Genomic DNA, 18,706 nt, shown 5'->3' with positions numbered 1-18,706 from the left:
ACTGTGTAAAATAGTTACTATTGACATCTCCAGTTGAAAATTAATTTTATTTATGTGTCATGTTTCGTTTTTGTATTAGTAACTGCTGTTAATTTTCCAACAAAGTTAATTTTCCATTCAATATGGGTTGAATTTTATCTAATTTGATAGGTCAGGGGCCAAATATGACCAAATAATAGGTCAAGAGCCAAATGCACAAATTTTGGATAGGTCAGGGGCCAAAAAGTGCTTTAAGCGTTTATCTTTCTCAATCCCATATCTATTATCTTCAATTGATCACTTTATCATTTCCTCAATTTCCTATATTCCTAAAAAGACCAACTTATCATGTAAACCAGTAGCAATGTCTTTCAAATAAAATGAAAAAAAAATCAAAACAAAAACCAAATTCTGGTTGATAGCTAAAAAGACCACATATGTCGTTTCCAGCCTATCTTCTTCATACGGAGTCCGATTAAAGCGATTTAAAAACCTCTGGAAACGTAAGACAAAAATAAAGAACTTTCATTCAGGACTCCATGACATATTCGGCCTATATCTGGTCGAAAAATGCATCATAAGATTTCGATACGAATCTGATGCTCCCGCAGCACCTATATAGACAATTCTCTATTATCTCTAGCTCAAAGTTATAATTTACTCATATCTCATATTTGTAAGCTAACTACTAAACTCGCAAATATCAACTCCAAGTCATACTTAAGATCATATATGTAACCCATGTCGCCAAATATCAAATAATTTACTAATTTTCATACACCTAATATTTTACTAACCATCAAATCGCATTCCTATCCCTCATTAGTTAGCTACTCAATCCTCGAAAAATTTCAAATTATTTCTTAGCTTTCACCAAATATCCATATTCCTCCATTACTATCGATTATTTCTTAGCTATCACCACATATTCATATTCCTCGATTACTATCAATTATTTCTTCGATATTACCAAATATCGATATTCCTCAATTACTATTAACCTTCCTAGAGCTCTGATACCAAACTGTCACACCCGACCCTAGACGACCTCAATCGGCATCGGACGTGAAATAGGAAGATCATAATCAACACTTAAGAGTCTCCAATTTATCCCAATATCATAATATCATATTATATTACAATTGAAATACCAAAGTTCTAACTATAATTCTAACAATAAGCAGACAACTTCCAAACCTCGCCTAAGCGGTCGATAACCTTCTCTATATCCTGTACTTTCTCACCTAAAAACATTAAAACATTTAAAAACGTGAGACAAAAATCTCAGTAAGAAACTATCAGCTATAAAAACCAATTTTACTTAACATAACTACATATATACATTTATAAAGGGATTTAATCAAAACCTTATAAAATATACTCAAAACTTAAGTTCATATAACTTTATATATATAATGCATTTTATCAAAAGGAACCAAAACAATAAACGTTTCATCAAACCAATTCATAATCAAATAAATGTTTTATCAAACCAACTCGAAATCAGTCAAACGTAAAACCTTATATCAAAATCAATCATAACCGAAAACATAATCCAAATGAACTTAAAACATTGTATCCATCCTCGAGTTTCTCCCCTTAAGTATCAATCTATAACCACATATATAGTCGAGATGTCTCTTAACATTGCCTATCCCATATGGTCTTACCTGACACTTCTCTGCCATACCCGATAGGTCTTCAGACTGTGTACACAGGCCATGTCCCTCACTGAACATGATCTTCAAATATAAAACCACCGATCCGGATAACTCTCGATGGATATAAAATCATAAAATCATAACGTACTCAAATTTCCTTTCACAATCAAATTCCAAACTATTTCATAACCATAAATCATTTGGCTTCAAGTAGCTCTTTTGTAAAAATAACCACAGTTATTCAAAATATCAATCTTTAATCAATAAAAATTTCAAAGTTAATCAATCAAATTAAGCATTAAATTAACATAATCAAGTAAAATCTGAAATTCACATAGAAGCATAGTCAATAGCTTCATTTGAACCATAATTTCACAATAAAAAGCAAAATCGTGAAAAACCTGAATTTTACAAAATTTCTGCATAACCCTAAAATATCAATTTCTGAAAATTCTTTGATTATATATATATATATATGTATATATATATATATATAAAACTCAAAATATAGTTGATAGTTACTTACCTCGGCTACTAATTGACACCCGATCGATTCTCCTCTAAATTCTGTCTAAGACGTTTTCCTCCAAATACTGCCGAAACTCAAAAACTCTTCGATTAGGACTTAGAACTATACATAAGGATGCTATGGTTCCAATTTCGAGTGATTCGGACGGTCGAATCTCTGTAAATCAAAGAAACGGTGGAGAAACGGTTTAGAGAAAACTGATGATAAATATGAAAGAAAATGAAAAAGAAAATGAAATAAAATCGTTGATGATGATCGAGTATATCAAATTGATATACTCTGGAACATTTGAGAAAAAATTGACAAATATTATGTTTGATCCTCCATCTTTCTATAATCTTTTAAAAATTACCTAAACTTTTAATTTACATATAAACCCACCAAATTAACTCCAAACTTTTCCTATAGCACCAAATTAACTTCACACACCCAATAATTATAATATATACTAATATCAACATATAAATTTTAGAAATTTAGACACGGACGTGACATACTACCCCCCAAATTGACTTCAGCATCTACAAAATTCCGGCTAGAATTTAAAATTTTAACCGTCCTAGCAACGCCAAAACAAACCCAAAATGTCGCTCCTTCCTTCGCAGTCAACACTCACACCCATCAAATTAATTTATCTTCGAAGTGCATCTAAAAGATTCAGACAAATAGGAGTCTCAAAAATGAAAATAATAGCAAGCTTATGTTGATGGATAAGATCCGTAAAAACTCATACTGCTCATGGGTTGTCCAGCCCACAGCAGTATCAAACCATTAGACTCGTAAGAGAAACCACACAAAATTTGCCAATTCGACAAAAACAAACAAAAGTCTCCAATACCAGACTTAAATAGTTTTAAATACTTATTAAATTGTCACTAAGAAAAAGAAACGAAAAATTGTCATTGATGTAGAATACTCAATACGCTGGGTCATGGCCAAATTTAAATATTTTGAACAGGACTAAATATTTGTGGATAGCTAATCAACACAAAGTGGTTTAACTTTGTATTAAATAATTAATTGTTTATGAATTATGATTATATTAATTAAGTATACTATATTATAGATTATATTTACATAATTATATTATATAGAAAAATTTAAAATTTTATTAAACAAAATATTAATTAAAATATTAGATTTAGAGTTCTACTAGTGACAAATAAGTTTTATGGAGTATTTGGTGGATACTTAGCGGCATTATTAAGTTTAATTAATTATATAATATAAATTAAGGACAGTGTTAAAAGAAATTTGGAATTTTTATCTTAATATTTCTCAAAATACAATGATGATCTTATAACATTTTTCAATTATTAAAATGATTGTTGAATAGATATATTAAGACCAAGATTTTATCTAAAATATAATCCACACATTAAAAAAGAAAGGCACTTGCAAAATTGCAAAATCTCACACGTAATCCTAACTCCTAATTCATGATAATTAATTGTTAATCATTTTTCCATTTGAAAATCATTTGAAAATAATTTTCCAAATATGTTGCAAGCTATTCCAGCAAAGCAGATTATGTTAGTTATTATTATTTAATTATATTTTATATAATATATCATTAATATTATCATTATGAAATTTGAAAACATTTGGTTAATTGAAAATGGGTTTTATTGAATACATTATCTAATTAAAATACTCATTTTATGTTTTATGAAATAACCCTTTGAATCTTTGACTTTTTTTTGCCACGTCATCGGTTGTTAACGTTTTGTTTATGTTTGTTAACGGTTGAAAGTATAGGGTACCCGTTTATTATGTTTTGAACACGAGATTCTGTTTGAAGGGTGTCAGTTTGACATATGGGTTGTTGTTTCGAAGTGGAGGTGGGATTCCCCTTACTTGCTTCCCATTTCCAACGGGCACCCTCCTCGTACTAGACCTTTTGATCCCACTAGCACTTGCAATTTGCTTCTCATCATCTATTGACTCTAAGTGTTCTCGAGTGGAAGTATTACCGTCGTCACCCATCCTCCTAGAGTGGTCTCGACTCCTAACGCTCAATTGGGACTCCGCTTTTCATGCCAAGTTCCGAGCATCTTGTACCCGTATGACCATTTATGTACCAATTTTGTCTTGTATATTGTACCTCAAATTTTCAAGATATTGTGAGGTCTTTTGGCTTTTGGTTTCCTACAAGTTTGCCTTTATCGAAAGCCTTAAGAACTTCGATGTTTATTGGTGGATGCTAATACTCCTTTGAGAAAATCCATAGTAAGAAGTATAAATCTATTGCTCGTAGTCCGGTGGTAGAAACCTCGTCCTTAACATTGCTTTCATTCGTAACCAATACCTTATCGAATCCCTCCCTCCTCATATTATCTCTTCACTAACGTGGTCCCACCAAATTGAGGCACCACCATTTAGCCTATATGCAACCAAGCGTACCTTCCTCCTATCCGGTATTCCCGCGTATTCAAAGAACCTCTCAACCTCTGATAACCAATCAAGAAACCCCTTTATATCAAGCTCACCTCTAAAGGAAGGCAAGTTAATCTTCAACTTAAAGGCATAATTTCCATCAAAATTACCGGCATACCTTCCTCTAACATTCACATTCTCCACATACGGGTTTGCCCCAACATAATTCATATGCCCATGACCAACCATACCAACATCATTATTAATACCCATATTTCTAGCAATTCCATTAGGCTCATAATCATCAAATGCATCTCCATAGATATCACTTCCAGCATTGTGAGTAACAACATGGTTAGGACGCCTTACCTCGGGATCCCTAGGGCCCATGTGTGGTTGAACAATAGGTCACCTTCGAGGTGGAGACGGTGGTAGAGTCGGTTGACGTCAGGTTTGAGGCCGAATAACATCTTCATGCCTCCGGTCATGACTCCAGCGGGTTGTGGATGAGTATTCTGCATCTCTATCTTGAACTCCGTAAGAGAAACGACTATTTCCCTCATTCTTACATCATGCCTTTCTTTTTGCTCCATAAGGGCTTCTCTAAACCCTTTCATACAAGCTTCCATGTCTTCAAATCTCTTATCAATGGACTCTATTGCTTCTTGTGGTAGACGATGATGAACCATTGCCAAAAAGAAGTCTCCGGGAAGGAAACGACTCGGCTCATATACCAATTGATATGGATTAAAGTCGAACTAGAAGGTTTTGATCTTAAACCTACAAAGATTTTCTTCTTAAGCCAAATTTGAAGGACTTAATCCCAAGGAAAAGAAGAACACACTCCAATGGAGGCTGATTTTGATTAATTCATAAAAAGTTGCTATTCATTACAAATAATGAGGCTTATATACCTCTTCTAAATATTAAAGCAAATACTAAAATAACCTAGCTAGAGTTACAAGACAATAAAGAAGGGTATGGATATGATGGGAAAGGAATGCCAAATGACATTTAGGCGTCGTAATGAAATGACCATTACAATGGAGGTTCATTACCATGTTTGGTTAGTCATATCATTTTTGTCATAATGGAATCACCATTACATCATCCAATTTTTCATCACAAATTTATGTAATGGGCATTACAAACAAAATAGACATGAATCCCCATTACGATTAACCATTGTATTTTTATTACTAATGGTGAAATACGAAAAAAAACATGAAAAAATAAAAACCGAAAAAACGAAAATGTGAAAAAATCCAAAAACGAGAAAAAAATGCAAAAACGAAAAAAAAATATGAAAAACACGAAAATGGTAAAACGCAAAAAAACACGAAAAAATGTGAAAAAACCGAAAACAAGAAGAAAATGCAAAAAAACGAAAAAACATGAAAACGAGAAAAAAATGAAAAACACAAAAATGGTAAAACGAGAAAAAACACGAAAAAAAATGTAAAATGAAAAAATGGAAAAAAAACAAAAATGAGAAAAACAAAAAAAATGAAAAACAAAAAAGAAATTGAAGAAAACATGAAAATCCAAAAAATGCAAAAAAAAAAAAAGACATACAAATTGTATTTAACTAATATAAACATACGTATTGTGATGATAATTGCATTTTATGAATTTTATTAAGATTTTCCAACCAAACATTGTAATGTAATCATGATTCCATTCCATTACATTATAAATTTAATTACATTACAACTTTGATTACATTACATTGCATTATAAAGTACCAAACGGACCCTTAGGGAAATAAGCCTAAATGGCAAAACAATAAATATAAGAAATGAGAATTATGGCAGCCTTTATTTCCTCTTGTCCATTGATTCTTGCTAGAAAAGCAATGTCACATGGCGTGTGGCCTTCGTTCTGTGCCAGCCAGCCTCGCCAAGCTCCTCACCAATGCCCTATCTAACAAGTTCACTCATCGTATGCCACTTCCCACACGCCGAGTGTGTTAACTCCGGGACAACATTATTCTTCCACTCGAGCTCCACACAACATGTGGATGTGCGACACGTCATGTGGAGCAGTTTCTGCCTACTTCCTCCTTCGCTTCATGTCTCATATGACGTGTGGCTGAGAGCACATGCCATGTAAGGTCTGTCTTAGCCTTGATTCGTTGTCTTGAAGGAGATGTAGACATCAAATGGTAGTTTTCAACTTATGTGAAAGCATATGAAATTACAAACGTTACAATCTACAATATATTATTTGTACAATATGTTTCTAATTATTTTTTTAAAATTATTTTTAAAATAATTGGGATATTCTTATTAGTGTCAACCACCTAATGATGATGGCAACTTAAATTATTTATCTATTTTTCTATCAATTTTAATAAGTTTCAATCAGAAAATGACTTGAAAACTTAGGGTACTATCCTCCAATTATACAATGCTCATGTCTAATTCATATCTTTTTATAATAAAATATCTTATGACATATTAATAATGTTGAAAATTATGTATCAATATGTCTCCTCCATTATACAAATAAAAAAATAAATCATTATCAAAGTGCTTCCCCATATATATTCATTTTTTTCATGCATGAAAGAGACTTAGAGAAATATATATATATATATATATATATATATATATATATATATAAATCAAATAATTTATTACAAATATTTAATTATTTAAAAAATTAATAAAAAAAATTGACACCCTTTTGAAATGTAATTTTTTGAAATAACAACTTCAAAACCTTAAAATTGCATTTTGTCATAGAATTTTTTTCATCATTTGACTTACTTTACTAATATTTAAATATTAAATTGGTGTGATTGCGACAAAAAATGATTATATATATATATATATAATATGCTCAATATGTGTTGCTTTCTAGAACATTAGAGCAACCTGAAAAGAAATAACAACTAATTGGAGAGGGGTTTGCATTCAGCGAATCAATCCCATTACTTAAGTTAGCAAAAATTGGAAACAGCTAATATGAATACTGATGACTGTAATGTTTATATTTTTTTTTTAGGGTGCCTAGATTATCTATCCATATAATAGTTCTTAGGGAACCTAATGGATGTGGTCGAGCAGTAGTAGCTCTTCCACCCTTAACTAGGAGTGAGGATCGAACCTCACATTGGACATCTAGCAATCTTAAAATCCTTAGGCCAGTTGTCCCATCTATTTGAGGTATCTACCAACCAGCGAATGAGGATTAGTCTGAATATGAACATAGTTTAAAGGTGCCGCCATTGCAGACTCTCCAGGATTACCTCGTGGTTTGAAAAAAAAAAAAGTTCTCTGGGATGACTATTGTAATCTAGGGAATGTATGCCCTAGTGACTCACCAAACAAGTGTCGTTCGGATTGCTATGGCGTCAGGCGGTGCATCCTACCATATAACAATTCTCCTGACAAGTGTCATCATCTGACTGGTCTTGAGGTGTGCCAATAGGCGTCTTTGCACGATCCAAGGACCCTGTTTCCTTCGTCGTACTAACTCCTTATTTGACGATGGATATTGATCCACATGGCTCTATCCCGTGATAGTCATCCTTTATGACTGCCTCTTCCAATCCAAGAGCTCTCCCTTTACCGTCATATTATGATGAGGGCGGACATCAGATATTGATCCACGTGATGTCGGACGATCCCTAGAAATATTTTGAAAATATTCGGTAGGATATATATATATATATATGTTTGGAGTTTGGAATTAAATTCAAATTAATGTATAAGTTGACATGGAATGGTAGGTTATAAAATAAAATTATATACATGAAATCAGTTTTAGTAGCCAACCATATATAACATAATGCAATTTGCAATAAATGGTATTAATTAATATTCTTGCTTTTTATACTAAAAAATATTAAAACAATAATTAATATTCTTCTTCTGCTTTTCTTTTCTGACCTTACTCATCATCAATGAAATTCTCTGGTCCACTTTTTATTTTTTCTTGTTAATGAAACCACAAAAATAAACAATTAAAACATATTAGATCATGATACAATTAAACTTAAAATAAATACCAAATATTAAAAAAAAAAGCACATCCCTCTCTCCTCGTATAAAAATTAATGTTGACATGTCGATTATTGAGAGATTTGATTTATTAAGCGTTGAAGATGTGATTAGGGATAAGAAATAGGGGTGAGCAGAACCGAACCGAAAACCCAAAAACCGAAAAACCAAACCAAACCGGATCGAATTATATTTTGGTTTGGTTCGGTCCTAATTTTTAAGCTAGTTTGGTTTTTGGTTTGGTTCGGTTTGGTCCGGTCCAAAACCAAACAAAACTAAATCGAAATACAATATATACTACTCTTAATTTTAAGGTTTTAAATTAATTAACTAATTATATATAGAAAAGAAAAAATAATTAAACATGTTTTTTTATCTCTCAACTAATTATATATAGAAAAGAAAAAATAATTATATTATTATTTTCTTTATATAATTATTTAGTTAGTGAAGGTACAACTAGTTATAGGTCTCTAGTGCTTTGTTTAGTCCAAAGATGAATCAAACCGGACCGGATCGAAATAATTTGGTTCGGTCCAGACCAAACCGAATTATAATTTGGTTTGATTTGATCCTAAAAAATAGAGGTAATTTGGTTCGGTCCAATTCAGTTTGGTTCGGTTTTTAGACCGAACCAGACCATGCTCACCCCTAATAAGAAAGGCATTTTCGATGATGCTTTCTCCACATTTTTTCTGCTAATTATAATCTTAGAGAAGGGGAAGCTATAGACATTAGGGAGGTTGTTATGGATCGGTTTTGGACGAGTTGATTTTAATCCTAAATCAATAAAGAGGGTTCTTCTCTAGCTAAACTAGAAGGAATTAATCCATGGTTTCACGGACTAAATCCGTAGGAAATCATAAATCCCCCATAATTGAAGATTAGAAACCTTAACATAAACTTCAAAGAAGAAGATATAGTTTTTGATTAAAAGATTCAATATCCTTACAATTAAGAGGCTTTATATCTCTAAATTAAAATATAAAAAACCAAAAACCTTATATAGCTAGGGTTACAAATAATAGAGAGTGATAGGGGTAGAATGGGAAAGGAGAACACAAATGACATTTAAGTTATTAACTCTAAATGGAAAAACAGTAAATACATGAGTGGAAAAACAGTAATTTCCGGAATGTCAGAAAACTGCCGGAATGGTCTCAAGACTTTTTTGGTGCAGGAAACACCCCGCACGGCGTGTGAGTGAACGCACACGACGTGTGGGTCACTCCAAACGGCATGCAGCTGGGCTTTTGCTTTCTGTGCACGAATTTTTCGTCCCAGCTCCTCGTGCCAACTTTCCTTGGGCTAGATCCTACTCCACACGGTGTGTGGAAAGGTTGGCACGCCGTGTGGGGGCTGTTTTATCCCTTTTCCTAGCGTGCTCATCCGTGCTTCGTTTCTTCTTGGACTCCCCTCGCTCGGACTCGAACCCTTAAAGAAGATACTCCACATCAAAGATTATGAGTTTGATATATATATATATATATATATATATATATATATATATATATATATATATATATATATATATATATATATATATATATATGATGGGGTGATTGTAGAATCGGACGCGTCTACAGTTATCAGCCATATTCATTAATTTTCCTTTCGTTCTACTTACGATTTGATTGTTGATAACTGTAAGAAATTATTGGAGTCTTTTAATTATATTTCTGTTATATTTGTTAGTCGTTTTGCGAACAGAGTTACTCATAGTCTTGCTAAAATAACTTGTTTTTTTTTTTTGTCAGAACACAAAGAATGATATTTAAGTTTTCTAATTTTATTGTTGTTGTTTTGTATGCTGATTCTCTTTAATAGAAATTTGTAATGGCTTAAAGCACTTTTTGGCCCCTGACCTATCCAAAATTTATGCATTTGGCTCTTGACCTATTATTTGATCATATTTGGTCCCTGGCCTATCAAATTGGATAAAATCTAACCCATATTGAATGAAAAATTAACTTTGTTGGAAAATTAACGGCAGTAACTAATACAAAAATAACACATAACATATAAATAAAATTAATTTTCACTCTATCGGAACACTAGAAAAAGTTTTTAGGATTTTTTTACTGTGTAAAATAGTTACTGTTGCCATCTCCAGTTGAAAATTAATTTTATTTATGTGTCATGTGTCGTTTTTGTATTGGTGACTGCTGTTAATTTTCCAACTAAGTTAATTTTCCATTCAATATGGGTTAAATTTTATCTAATTTGATACGTCAGATGCCAAATATGACCAAATAATAGGTCAGAGGTCAAATGCACAAATTTTAGATAGATCAGGGACCAAAAAGTGCTTTAAGCCAAAAATCATATATTATAGCCTCACATATAATATTTTCTAACCCAAAAAAAAAACGGTTGACAATATCAGAAATAATATGGAAAATATATTGTTAAAAATATTTATCTTTTAATATAATTTTTTTAGTCAATTAATTTATTAATATAAAAGTAGAGATTTTTAAATTAAGTGGTGAATCACTTAATAAATCCTGATAATTTCACATATATATAATATAAATAAAAAACATTTTGCTTTGAAGTTCGCAATCGACGTCAGTTTAGTCCAAATTAGGATCAATTCAATTTTAAAGTTAATAATATTTGACAAAATTAAATTAAATTAAATTAAAATTTGAATACGTAAAAATTATTGGAAAAAATTATGAATTAAATTGGATTTGAAAACAAAACGTTTTTTTTAATAGTTTAATAGTCATTAATGTATTAATTTAGATTTACTAGTTTTTAATTCATTAATTTCGACATTTTATGTTTAATAATAGTTTTTAATACATTAATTTAGATGTTTTATGTCATTAATTTTGTGTTTAATGTGCAACTTTTCACGTCCTACGGTTTTTTTATTCATCCTATTTAAGTTCATGGTTGAATTTGAATTAAGGAGAGACTACAGACAAATTTAAAAGCTTTTGTCATCGTTCTTTCTTTTTTCGGGTTTTATTAAGTTGTTCGAGTTCTTTGTTCTTATCTTTTTTGTTTCTTCATTTCGTTTTCCCTCTAGTGATTAGTCTGTGCATACGGTTAGAGTTTAAAAATGTTTCTGTTATATCTTGAGAGATGTTAATTAACTGCGACAAATTTAAAAGCTTTTGTCATCGCTCTTTCTTTTTCGGGTTTTATTAAGTTATTCGGGATTTTGTTCTTATCTTTTTTGTTTATTGTTTGGTTGTTTTTTATTTATTTAACAAATTGTTATTTCTGATTGTAACTTATTTTATTTGAAATTTCAGAAAAATAGTAGAAATTGAAAATGGATCCAGTTCTATAAACACAGACATTTCAGAGACATCATGCCTGATGCAATAATGGTAACGTTTATAAGTGAAAGGTCGGAAAATTTCTCTAGAGTGAATTTTAAGACATGGGAGCAAAAGATGTTATTTTACGAACCATACTCAACTTGTATTTTTTTTTCAAAGATGATTCTTTTGTTATAATAGAGAATGAGATAAACACTGCTGCCGCTTTTAATGCAATTGAGATATGAAAGTATTCTGACTTCTTTTGCCATATTTATATTTTAAACGGCTGATTGATGCTTTTTATAGTGTTTATCAAGTTAAGAAAATATCAAAGGAACTATGAGAATCACTTACCATAATTATAAATCAGAGGATGGCAGAAGCTAGGAAATTATTAGTTAGAAAATTCTTGAATTTTTACTATACTAAATTCAAAAAATGTCGTAACCATCCTACCCAAAATTCTAGGATTTTTTTATAATTAGAATAGATTCGTAGACCGGGTCGGTAGGTCCGTTTTAAATTTAGACTAGTCCTATATGGTTCTTGCTCCTTCCTTCTACGGTGTAGTGTTAAAATTAAAAACTTTTTGTTTACTGCTTGGTGCTTCTTGATATTTTTAATAAAACTGTCACGTCCGTGTGATCTTTCTATTTCACGCCCGATGCCGATTGAGGTTGTTTAGGGTCGGGTGTGACAAAAACCCTCTTGTAAAAGTATTTTAATAAGTTCTATCGAGTCCTTTTTTCCTTCTATTGCGTGGGGATAAAACCAAAATTCTTTTGTTGCGTTCTTGATGTTTCCTGATATTTTCAATAAAACCCTCTTGCGAGTATTTTAATAGGTTTTACATCACTCAAAACATTATTAAAATACTCTTACAAGAGGATTTTATTGAAAATGTCAATAGACATCGAGAAGGCAACAAAAAAATTTATTTTAATGCTCCCATAGAAGGAAGAAGAAATGATCATACAGAATTTATTAAGATACTCTTTCAAGAAAGTTTTATTTAAAATATCAGAAACATCAGGAAGGCAACAAAAATTTATGGTTTTAACCCTACGCCATAGAAGGAAGAAGAAAATACCATATAGAACTAGTCTAAATTTAAAACTGTTCAGTCGGTCGGGTCTACGTATCAATTCTAACTATAAAAAAAATTCTAGAATTTTGGGTAGGATGGTTACGAACTTTTTTTAATATACCGCAGTAAAAATTCAGGAATTTCCCAATTAATAATTTCTTAATATGTACGGACCCACTGTCTTTTTTTTTACGTCCCCTAACTCTTCCGCAATCAGGCTTGAGCAGAATAAAAGAGTAAGTAAAAGTATTAGTAGAATAGCAAAAATGTGTTCTTTGTCATTAAATAAAATGTTTGCTCTCGGTAATTGTGACCTATAAGGAGAATCAAAGACTGTGTCTTTGATGCACTGCCTGGTGTAGGAATTGCAACTCAATATCCATAGGACTCTTGTTAAACATATGATAATTAGTAAATCTTTCCAACTTTATAGAAAAATTGCCACTTAGATGGATAGACTTCGAATTGATGAAGACAACAGAAGCACTAAGAATAAAAGTCTCCAACGTGGCTCGTCAATCTATGGCTAGAGCCAATATGGTGGAGGTTAGAAAAGACTCCAAAAGGGCAAGCAGTCCCAACATGAGTCCAAATTGGATCCTAAGAGTGACATTTCCAAGAAGCCAAAATTCAATGGGAAATGCTACAAGTGCAACAACATTGGCCACAAATCGCAGAATGTCGATGAGGGTCAAGCCCAATGAAGCAAACATTATGAAAGGTATCACACAAGATGTTAACATCGACATTTATGTTGTAGTCTCATAAATCAACATGGTTGATTCCAACCCAATAGAATGGTGGTTGAATACAGGTTCCACATGTCACGTGTATTATGGGCAATCCTGCTATCTCTAACATCTAGGGGACCGGAAATATGATTCTTATATGACTTCTGGGAAATAAGTGAATCTGTAGAATGTCTTATATGTGCCTGGAATTTGGAAGAATCTGGTTTTATGAAGCTTTCTTAGCACTCATGCCTTTAAGATGGTTTTTAAATCTGATAAGTTTGTTTTTTCTAGAGGAGGAATCTCTATGGGTAAGGGTTATGTATCTAATAGGATGTGCAATTTCTTGTAAGTCAAATGCAATGAATAATGACAAGAATAATGTTTCTTTTGTTTATATCATTGAGTCATTTAATTTATAAAACAATAAACTTGAACTTGTTAATTATGATGTGTTGCATAGTTTAATTAATTTAGAACATATCCTTTCATTGTGAATCGATTATAAATATAAATATGAAGTTTGTGTTGAGACAAATTAACTAGGTCTTCACTCCATACAATGCAACGAAAAACAGAATCGATTGATCTGATAGATGTAACTTAAAGTTCATTCAAACTACAAGAGGTAATAAATATTTTATTATTTTTATTGACGCTATTACAAAATATTGCTATGTATATTTGCTTTAAAGCAAATACGGTGCTATAGAGAAAAAAATTTCTCTATAAGAAGGAAGTAGAAAACCAACTTAAAAAACATTAAAGTGGTTAGAAGCGATCATGATGGAGAATATGTTGAACAATTTAGAGTTTTGTTCCCAACATGGAACTATTCACAAGGTAACATCATCGTATTCTTCTCAATCGAATGGAATGCTAAACCATAAGAATCGTAACTTAAAAGAAATGATGAATGATATGCTAAACAATTTTGGGTTTCCACAGAACATGTGGGGAGGAGTTGTTTTGTCAGCTAATCGCCTTTAAAATAAAATGCCCCGCAAAAAATTAGATAAGGCACCACATGAATTATGAAAAGGAAGAAAACCTCATATCATTACTTAAAAGTGTCGGGAAGTCTTGCAAGGTAATGGCTCCATTTCCAAAGTGGATGAAAATAGGTCCAAAGACGGTGAATTGTACTTTCATTCGCTATGAATTTCATAGTAATGGATATCGATTTCTTATGCATGAATGTATGAATCCTGAGATTCATAAGAATACCTTCATAGAATCAAAGAATGTCTCATTCTTTGAAAACGTATTTCCATGTAAAGAAAAAGATGGTGGTTTGAGACCCAAATGAACTCTTTGTTGATGAAAATAGTCAAGACCTTCAATAAAAAGTTCAGGTTGAAGTTGAACTGGAAGTACAACCTAGAAGGAATAAAAGAGCAATGGTGGAAAAATCTTTTGGACCAGATTTTCTAACCTATATAATAGAGCTTGAACCTCATACCTACAAAGAAGTTGTAAGATCAACAAAACGTTCTTTATGGAAAGAGGTTATAAGGAGTGAAGTTGATTTTATCATACATAACCATACATTGACCTACCTCCTAGAACAAAACCACTAAGTTCTAAATGGATTTTCAAACAAAAAATGAATGCATATGGTATAGTTGATAAGTATAAGTGCATATTGATTATAAAATATCATAGGCAGAAGGAACGTCTTGATTACTTTGACACGTACTCTCATATGTCTAGAATAACCTCGACCAGGATAATACTTGCAACGCTGCTCTGTGAAATATTGAAATACGCCAAATGGATGTTAAAACAGTTTTTCTAAGTGGAGATGTGAATGAAGAGAACTACATGGAACAACCCAAAGGTTCTATAACTCGAGGTCAAGAAAGGCAAACACCTAAACAATGACATAGAAGAATTGTTGAATGTTCAAATCCTGACAACTCTCTAATTTACTAATGGTACATAATACTATATAACCGTGTGTTGTACTCGTATCAAATCCCAAGAACATTCACTTGCAAAAATCTATTAGATATAACAATAAAAAGTATTATTAGATTTTAATTGTGATTTTAAAAATTTTAAGTTAGGTTTTAAATTAAATGATTGTTTGATAAAATAATATATATAAAAACTATATTGTAACTTGCCTATTTACTTAATCTTTTTTAAAGTCCATTGATCCATTGATACAATATTTGAGTTTGTTATATATAAGCATCATTTAAATTCATTTGATGTGCTCTACATTTTTTCTGTTTATATATTTGAGCATTCAACTATATATTACATAACCTATCATTTAAGGTCACATTTGTCTCTGCCGAAAATTATTGTGAAAAAAAAATATATTTTTCTGATTTTTCGGTGTTCGTTTTATTAAAAAAATAAAAAAATATATATTATTTAACAAAAATTATAAAAAAAAATAAAAGTATTTTCTTAACTCATTTGAAACTCTATTCCATTTCTTCCAATTATCCACCATTTTTTTCCGTTTTGTGGTATCGGTAAAAAAAATTATTTTTCTTTATCCAAATTTTTTCAGCAAACAATCGGACCTAAAATGCAAATTATTCTAATGGCTAAGGGCATCTCCAAGGGCACTCTAAATATAAAATGCCCTTGAAAATCCAGCTCCAATGGAGCTGGATAATCTTGCTGTAAAGATGCAGCAAGGCAAGTAATGATATAATAATTTTTTTTTTTAAATCTTATTATTTGTTTTACTAATTTATATTTTATTTTATATTATATTTATTTTTAATTTATATTATAGTTTGTTTTATATACTTTTTATTTAATAATTGAATTATTAATTATTGTTTAATAATTATCATTTAATTATTTAGTTTAAAATAAAAATATTAAATTATAAAACATGATAAAAATTAATAAATGGATATATCTTGATTAATAATATAAAGAATATGAATGTTATGTGAAAAATGAATATAATAATAATAAAATATTTAAAGAGTAGGTAAAACAGAGTAGATGGTTGGAGAAGTTTTACCGTAGCAACTCTATATTTAAAGATAGAGTAGAGAAAAATAAAGATAGAGTAGGGATAAATAGATTGCATGGTTGGAGATGGCCTAATATATTTGGAGCCCCTTATATTTGGTCAATAACTTCAATTACCGTCTCAACTTCCAAAATGTCCAAATGACCCATTATTCTTATAAAATTACATTAATAACCCCTTAATCCTACCTGACACTGGAGAGTGAAATCCAAACTTACCTAAGAGCCTGAATATTATGAAATACAATAGTAAAAAATAACATAAGTACTTTAAAATTAATCCAAATGACATGTAAGGGAATTTTCTTAAGAGTATTTTAGAAAAAATAAAAGTAGTTATAAGGGAAAGAACATAAAAATAAGGGGTAAAATAGGTTTTTTCCTTTTAGTAGGTCTAAATTTTGTATTAAAATGGTGACGTGACATGAATAAATGTAGTGATTTTGAAAAGTCAATACGAATAATTTTTAAATTTTGAGTTGAGTTTATATTTTGTTAGTTGAAGTACTTCTAGACTAGAATTTAAGCAAGTTTAAGGTGTTATTGAATGTAATGTCATATAAATATGGCAACATTTGGATTTTTTAGAAGTTCAGAGGAGAGTTAAAGTTCTGGGTCAAGTACAAGGGATTGTGGATGTATTCAGCCTATTTTAAATTGCTTTTCGGAATTGATGAACACCGCAAAATTCAGCAGCATATTTATTTTTTTAAAAATTAGTTGAATGTATATATATAATATTGCAAACCTCTCGCCATCTACTCGTATATCTCATACATTTCGGACTCTTTCTGCGAAAGAGTCACTAAAAGGACGATCTTTACCACCTTCTTTCCCCCTTTTGAGTAGCTATAAAGTTCTGCCTCTTTGGACAAGAGGGATTAAATGGGGCCTCAATACCATTTGCGGCACAAGCTTTCCTTTTCAAAGTCTGATAAGGTTGCGAAGATGGCCTTAAAGGGGAAATTATTGAAGGCTCGATAGAATTGGTCCTCACTTCAACTCACTATGTCTCGTAACTCCTTCGAAGTTATCTATCATCAGTGATGCATGAGGGGAGGATTCAAGTATCTCCACATTCGAAGGAGCGTCCTTTTTGTCTTATTTTCTAAGAGGAACTTGTGGCCCCTACCTTGATTGGCTGCCACCTCCGGCTTGGGGGGAGCTTGTTTCGCTTCGCTACTTCCTCCGGCCTAAATCTCATCTCTAGCTCCCGCTTGTTTGGCAGTTGGTTACTTTTTCTAAATGGTGGGGGATAGCCTACCCATGACAAGGTTTTTGGATGTGGTAGTCTCCATTGACCCTTAGAATATTTCCACATGTACCGTGGGGTATCCCAATCCATTATATAATTTGATGCAAAGGATCATTGTTTCCTTCTAAATGCGTGCAAAATGGAGAGTTTGTGTTTGTGACTTCAGGAATATGAGCATGATTCTCGCATCCATCATATCGCTTTTGACTAGTTTACCTCCTCGCTGATGAGGTTGAACATACCCTCGTTCTCTAATAAGATCTAAGAGTTCGCTTGACTTTTAAAGAGTCTTTATTTGGGGGGAACATCGAAATCGAGGAGATTTGGTTCAATAGAGATTTTGAGGTGGGTGTGTCTACCTCAAGAGGAGTGTACTTCTTGTGATTACTCCTTCCAGCTTCTTTCACTTGAGAGTACAACGGGTGATTTAGAGTGATGACCTCATTGTTTGCAGGTGATGTGTTCTCACTCCCTAGATGTTTTTCGAGATTTGTAAGCTGAAATGTGTGTGAAATCTCCTTATTTCTAGGGTAGTTGCGGACGATATGGTGCCAGGTAATGCACGCCATAAATCCTCGGTGCTTTGAATGCTTGATTATTGCCTCTATTACCTGAAGTTGGGCTTGTATGCGCTCCATCTCGACAACATACCCCCCTCTTAGTTCCTTCACGGTCTCTTGGACTGTTTCAATAGTATAGATGAGATGTTTGGTAATACCAACTAGGAAGAACTTTCTCCTTTCTTCATTGAGTGAGCCTAAACATGCATTAAGGCGTTGATCTAGCTTAATGGT

Source organism: Euphorbia lathyris, chromosome 2 (genome assembly GCF_963576675.1).
Source record: "Euphorbia lathyris chromosome 2, ddEupLath1.1, whole genome shotgun sequence".
NCBI lineage: Eukaryota > Viridiplantae > Streptophyta > Magnoliopsida > Malpighiales > Euphorbiaceae > Euphorbia > Euphorbia lathyris.
The sequence above is the reverse complement of the archived record's forward strand: the minus strand, read 5'-3'. Positions refer to the sequence as shown.